This window comes from Odontomachus brunneus, unplaced genomic scaffold (assembly GCF_010583005.1).
Source record: "Odontomachus brunneus isolate Ranch 3 - 2012 unplaced genomic scaffold, Obru_v1 Obru_scaffold_057, whole genome shotgun sequence".
NCBI classification, from domain to species: Eukaryota; Metazoa; Arthropoda; class Insecta; order Hymenoptera; family Formicidae; genus Odontomachus; species Odontomachus brunneus.
The window spans coordinates 1,932,126-1,940,041 of NW_022639507.1; the positions used below are offsets into that span (position 1 = coordinate 1,932,126).

Genomic DNA, 7,916 nt, shown 5'->3' on the forward strand with positions numbered 1-7,916 from the left:
CAAGGTCAAACTGATGTGATCAGTAAATACATCTTTTTAAACGCCACAACTTTTATCTGAAACATTTTTTTCTAAAATGCTTAGTTTTCGAGATATTTCACCGGTCCGGGACTTTTTGAACACCCTGTATAACTAGAATACTTTAGAAATGTTTAATGAATCTGTTAACCAGAATCCGCTACTAAACTATACGCTTATCCGTAAACTATACGCTTATCAAATGCAGCATATCGAGCAGATCTGAACATCTCACTCGACGAGCAATGAAAAATAATGTATCAAATATAGCAAAGTAAACTGTAATTACAATGATACGACATTTATTGAACTGCATGCTTAAACATGGAAAATTTCATCGCGTCTGCGACGGACAGCATGAAATTATTAAACGCTATTATTAAACGGTAAAACCGAAAATGACGTCATCTCCAATGACTTGTGGAAGCAACGCAGCATTATAACGCGCTAACGCGCATGCCACCTTAAATTCCAACGTTAATATCGATCATAGCCGGGATATCAGTATCGCAAAATGAGCAGCCTACATTCAATCAGTCAGGAATGAGCCACTTAAACCGTCAATAACTCCGCAGGGGCCGTCAGGGAACTCGATATTAAGCAGTATTTCACGTTCCGGGTTGGCAATAAAATCGGACAATAAAATCGCTGATGTGCAGGCTAAAAGACGGAACGCGGAAGGATGTAAGGTTTCAAATCGAAGTTTGTCTGATAGATTTTATCAGACACGCTGGCAAACAAGACTGCGAACAAGGCAGTAAACGTGAATGTCGATAGCACCTTGAAGCTTAAACATATAATAGTATTTGCAAGCCGTGCGACCACCCGCTTCGATGTCAATCCCCTGTCCGCAAACAAAACTTCCGATAGAAGACCTTCGTTAAAGAAGATGCTGCACCATAAAAGCTAGAGGTAATACCCTATAGTCTCCTTAATAAGCGCGTGAACGCCAGCCGCGACGTGAACGTCAATGTCGATCAGAACGTCGTTGGTAAATTCAAAAGCGAAGCGGTAAATCCCCTACCATTTGAGATGCGCCGAATACAACGGAACCCGCGAATGCCCGACGCCATACCAACGAGAGCGTTTACGTTAGTGTTAACAGTCGCGACTATATCGTGATTCGTATGCCAACTACGTTAATCCTCCCGTAGCGTACGTGGAACTACATACGAATAGGAGATCCTGTATACCGGATGCTGTACATCGAGAGCGGATTCTCATGAAAACACAAGCGACGACGAATGCGAAACCCGAAATCAACTCCATGACCGATTCCCTGTCAGAAAATTAGATTAAACGCACGAAATCTAATGCATTGGTACCTGAACAAGCACTCGAGGCGAAAACGACCGAACCTGAGTTTCAACCTGTTGCCGCGACTAAATAACCCGAAATAACTTATTCCACTTATTTGTCACTGAGTATAAACAAACATGCGGGTAAGTGGTTATTAATAATAAACAATAAGAATGAACACCATTTCCACAGTGGCAAATCAACATAAGATAAATCATCCAGTTATTAGTGTGCTTTTTAGTCATTGACATTCTAGAAGAATCAGGTTTTCTTTACGACCAACAGCAAATGTTATAATTGTGGAAGTCTCTTTTGGGATCATATAGTGCAAGTAAAAAACTTAATTACAATGTTGGTCGCAAAAAAGCCAGGTTTTTCTGGAGTATTAATAACACTAGTTTACAAAAAATTTTTTTTTAATTATTTGAAATTAGATAAAGTGTTTTTTATAGATTTTTGGATGCCAGAAACGATTCCGCAAATCAAATTTCACCAGCACGACAGGTTTCCATAATAATTGAGGTTAATATGTAAGAAGTTTAATGTAAAAATGGTTTTATTGCGATATTGATATTGTTTTGTAAGAAAGAGTAACGTTATCTTGAAATTCTGATTAGAAATCATGACTGTATTGTTCATTCCCTTTAAAATGCATTTTTTATAAATTTTAATATTTTACTTTTTAATCATGTTATGAAGAATTAAAGCTAGGAGTTATTTCTCTCTCTAATATGGACGCGCGCGCTTTGGAAGTAGCATCACACGCACGATTCGGCGGCTTAGCTGTCGGATCTCAAGATTAATTCTTATTTTTTATTATTTAACAAATATTCTTTTTTTGTTATTTGATTTTTATTATATTATAAAATACTTTTGTATTCTTCATAAAGGTATCCTATGTTACTATTTTTATTTTATTACTTCTTTATTACTTCTAGATTTCATATATTGTCTTTTTATTGTTTGTTCATGACGTAGGAACTTGCTCCCATAAGATTGGATAAATCCTGTGTTAAAGTGATACTTTCACGTAGTACAGGATGGGTAACGCTAAACTTACTTCAAATAATGATGGTATACACACACACACACGCACATAGACAAGTTGTCTTTTCGATATCTTTTCGCTTTGTCGAAAAAAACAACTTAAAAAGAGATCTTTTCGCATTTTATGCTGTCCAAAGTATGTAACAGATACATTTTTCTTTTTTTAAATTTCACATAACTTTCTTCACAACAAAACTCAAAATTTTTTAATTCAGTGTTCAAAATTAGAGAAAATTTAGGTCAATGATTACTGCTTGAAGTACGGCAGCCAAGCCGCCGATCGTGCATGTGATGCTGCCGTCAGTGCGCGCGCGTTCATATTAAAGATAGCTCCTAGCTTTAATATATGAAGTAAGAGATAAAAAGATCGAACTTGATAGGAGGCGAGTGCAGGAAGTGATTCGAGTCTCCTAACTGAGAAGGAATCCGCTGAAAGGAATAACTTCTTATAATTGGACACCATTCGTAAATCAATAAGATAGAGCAAGATAAAATATACTTGCCTTACTATTATTGCATCTGTTTAATAGTGCAGCTCTTTAATTCCTTTATAATCCTTAATTTAAATCCTCTTTAATCCTTCATAACTTGACTAAAAAGTAAGATATTGAAATTGAAAGAAAATGCATTTTAAAGGAGATAAACTTGACTGTACTGTCAAGATTTAAAATATTAAACAGCACATAATTAATATTAATGATAAATGTTTATAAATACTCATTTTAAATTAATTTTTTTAAATATTATATAAATATTTTATACAATATCTATGGTAAACAAAAAATAAATATTAGTAGTAATATTATATAAATATTTCAATAAATATTACATATGAAAAAAATAAATATAATTATTTATAATTATGAAATTAATGAAGTAATGAAATTATTACACTAAAAAAAATCTTTAAAGCAAAGAAATATATTTTGTTAAGTACAATATACTTTCTTAACTTAAAAAATATTTGTTAGATTTTAGAAAATATGTAATAAATATAAAGTAATATTTTTAAAAATTTGTAAAATAAGCTGTAAAATTATGAATTTCTAGATAACAGAATGATTTCTTTAATTTAAAGATCTATATATAAGATTAAGCAAATGACTTCTATACACACAAAAAGAAAATTAGTTTTTTTAATGTAAAAACTGTGTCTTAATAAATATTTGCTTGTTTTAAAAGTAAATAAAATACAAGTAAATAATTTTATAAACCCAAATAAATTATTTTCTAATATTAAAAGTATCTTTTTTGTGTTTTAAGTTGAAGTTTCTTTTATTATCAGAAAACAATTTATTTAAATGTACAAAATAATTTATTTGTATTTTACTTACTTTTAACACAAATAAATATTTTTTAAAATATACTTTTTACATACTTTTAAAATATACTTTTTACATACTTTTTAAAAATATACTTTTTACATTTAAAAGAATCTATTCTCTTCTTTTAAATAAATCATATGTTTTCGGATATATCATATGTATACAATATAAAACGTCTCTCACAAGGAACATTCGCGAAGTGTGTGTCCGATTTCGATGAAACTTGGCATATTTATAGAATGCCAAAAATAATGACCCATATTTTTTTATTGGCAATGGCTCAAGTTTAAAGGGTGAAACTATCCCTCAAAGTTTCATGCCCTTTTTGCTATCTTTGTAACTATTGGAGATAGAAAAAAACTTTTAGCTCATTTTATTTTTTATACTATTGGAGACAGAAAAAAAACTTTTAGTCCATTTTATTTTTTTATAAAAAACTACATAACTTTTTCTAAAAAGTTTTTTTTCTATCTCCAATAGTTACAGGGATAGTAAAAAAAGCATGAAATTTTGAGTAGTTTCATTCCTTAAACCTGCATCATTGCCGATAAAAAAATATGGGTCTCTTATTTTTGGTCACTCTATAAATATGCCAAGTTTCATCGAAATCGGAGACACATACTTCGCGAATGTTCCTTGTCAGTCAAAATAACAGTGGTACAGTAGATAAGGTGAACAACTCAAAAACCAGAGGTCTCAGGTTAGAATCTCAGCAATGCCCATACAGCACGAAAGCTTTCAGCAACATTGCTACAACGTTGTAAGATTGCATATTGCAGTGCAATGTTGCAGAGACTTTGCAGTGACATTAATTTGCAATATTACTTTAGCAATATTGCAGTAATATTTAAAAAAATATTACGAATATAATATATTTTATTTATTTACTAGTTATTTTTGTTACTTGTATTTCAAATTCAGTAGTGTTTCACATCAATAGTACTTATAGAATAGTACTTACAATAGTACTTGTTAGTGGCAGTCATTAATAATAAAATTTATTCTTATTGCATATTTCCAGAGTTGGGAACGTTACTTTTTAAAAGTAACGCGTTACCGTTACCGTTACTTGCAGTAAAAAGTAATTACCGTTACCGTTACTCGTTACTGAAAAGTAACGCGTTACCGTTATTTGAAAAGTAACGATAAAAAATCGTTACTTTCCGTTACTTTTGTAAAAAGAAAGTTAAAATCGGCTTATAAAACGAATAGTAAAAGAGACAGTACATAAATTATACATATATAAAGACATTTAAGCGGGAAGATATTTAAGCGGGAAGCATACATTCTTGCATAACGACATAAAGCCCATTCTACATTAGTCGCAAATCGCAAAGTCGCGAAGAAATTGACTAATCATAGTCGATTGTTCTTTTTGCGATCGAAGAATAATCAATTATGATTTGGTCAATTTCTTTGCGATCTTGCGATTGCGACTAATGTAGAATGGGCTTTAGGGGCGCCGTACACGAATTGACATAACAGTAACGTAAGACGTACCGTAAAAACGGATCAATTACAATCAAGTATTCACAAAAATGGCGACTTTACGGTTCGACAATACTCAAAGTGATTGGTCAATTCTTACGGTACGTCTTACATTACTGTTATGTCAATTCGTGTGCGGCGTCTCTTAAACGTGGTCTATAACCTTATAGAAATATCATTCTAAGAATCATTGATAATTACTTATTTTCAGTATTAAAAATACTGGATAATAAGTAATTATCAATGATTCTTAGTATGATATTTCTATAAGGGAATGAGAACTTAAGTTATAAAATTTAAGCTTTAAGTCCTAAGCCGTAAGAAGTTGACCAATCACAGTCAATTATAAGAAAAATAATTTCTTACGGGTTAGAACTTAAAGCTTTAATTTTATGGCTTAAGTTCTCATTGTAGACAACGCTTCAGAGACTTTGTACAATAAGCAATAAGTTTTAAGTCGCAATAAAATTGACCAATTACAGTGGATCATTCTTCTAATAGTCGACTATGATTGGTCAATTTTATCATGACTTAAGATTTATTGCTTATTGTAGAATGGGCTTTACGGAAAGCAGCACATTAATTGTTTATCGTGTGCAAACTTTCGTCGCGTGGCAAGCGTTGCCGCGTTCTGTATACAGAAGCCACTATAGTAAAAAAGTAACGATATAAGTAACGATAAATTTCGTTATTCGTTACTAAAGAAAATGTAACGCCGTTACTTTTTCGTTATTGATACAAAAAAGTAACGGTGTTACCAAATCGTTATCAAAAAAAAAAGTAACGAAATAGTAACGTCGTTACAAGTAACGCGTTACTTGTAACGACGTTATTATTTCGTTACTTTTTTTTTTGATAACGATTTGGTAACGCCGTTACTTTTTCGTTATTGATACAAAAAAGTAACGGTGTTACCAAATCGTTATCAAAAAAAAAGTAACGAAATAGTAACGTCGTTACAAGTAATGCGTTACTTCTCAACCCTGCATATTTCTTATACATTTTATACAGCTTTTCGGAGGAAACACATTCTTTAGATTTAATGTTCGTACTTGTTTAATTTTGTGATTTTTTTGTTTCATTAAAATATTATACTCTTAAATGAAATATTATTTTTTAAAGTAAGGATACATTATATATGCATTAATCGTAAGAATATCGTTGGAGTCATTAGGAATCGACGCGTGCCGCTCGATCGTCAGGTTAAGCAACACTTTAACGGAGTCAGGATATGGATTGACCGGTGGTTATACCGCTTGGGATCAAAATTATCGCAGGAGGATTCACGAAAGTTTGGAATGTGTTTGACAACCTTCGATATCTAGTAGTTTATGAGACATGAGTAAATTAGGAATATAAGTATATTTGTGTAAACATTATGATTTTCTCATTTTTCACCTTCGCATAATAATTCTCAGTATTTGATTACTATCAATATTTAACAGTGATTTTATTATCAGTATTCATCAGAAATTAAGTACTGGCCAAAAAATTAATAGAATTACTGGTAATATTTAATCACTAATAATTTTTCAGTATTTTTTAGTATGATATTTCTATAAGGGTAATATTAAACAGTAACTGATTAAGTGTTTAGTAAAACTGCATAGATTTCTACTAGAGAACTGCCTTGTCATATTCTATTTTATGTTTTCCACATCGTCAAATCTCTTTTCTTTAGAGATTTTTTTTTATTTAAAAAATTTAGAAGTCATACAGCTAGATACAGATATATAGTACAGCTGACGCATTTAAAATATGCCGTATTTCGTAAAAAAATTCTAAATAATGTGAGATAAATAGTATGTTATCGTGATGAAGCAACTAGTAACTTTTCCACAAATAAGATCGTTTCCTTCTCTTGTAGTTTCCTCCTTTTTTCAAAACTGTAGATAGTACTCTTTGTTCATCGTCTGACTTTATGGAGCGTATTCATAGTGAACAATACTTTTGTAGTTGAAAAAAACAGTGAGTATTGTTTTTACATTGTTCCAACTTTGACATGCTTTTTTCGATCGTCTAAACCATTCCTTGATTTATGTTTCACTCATAGATTCATTCCGATATACCTTACAAATCATATTAACACAAATGACCATATTTTTAACAAACTTTTATACAAGTTGCTCGACGCGTTCGGTTTTGGACACTTACACAACTGTGTACTATTGTCGATCAAAAAGCTGCAGAACCTCGCTGCTTGACAGAGACACTCGCAAAGATTCCATCTAAATGGCAAGTACTCATTTTCTATAATAGCAAACCTAAGTACAAAAATATTGGCGTAGGTTGGATACTTTCCAGACCTTGTATATATAAAGAAAATATCAATATTTTTAATGCTTTAATCTATGTGGATCTTATCATTTTACATTGAAAAAAAAATGTTTATTTATTATAATTTATTTACTATAATTTATAGTCAAGAAAACTATTTTTTTGTTGAATTCTACTATAACGTTGTGTTGATATAACCTTATATGCATGTTATTACTTTATTTTTGTATTAGAACAACCAAAAAATATAGATAAAAAAATAACTATAATTTTAGTTAAATAAACATTTTTTTCTCTCAGAATACATACAACGGACGCGCCTAACTATCAAAGTTGAGAAATCTAAATATCAACGATCGACGCAATTAGCTACAGTAACCGCGCGCGAGACGACATCAAGGAATTTCCAACAATAATAACTTGGACCGAAGGGTAACTCAATATCCGAGAGATTCTCAGAGC

General features: G+C 31.3%; 1 long non-coding RNA gene across 1 annotated transcript; it reads left to right on the forward strand.

The window, feature by feature from the left end:
• The first annotated feature begins 72 nt into the window (after positions 1-72).
• LOC116845769 lies at positions 73-3,041 on the forward strand. Its single transcript, XR_004378325.1, has 3 exons — positions 73-930; positions 1,173-1,460; positions 1,770-3,041. It is a non-coding gene; the product is annotated as an uncharacterized LOC116845769 (long non-coding RNA).
• Positions 3,042-7,916: the final 4,875 nt, after the last annotated feature.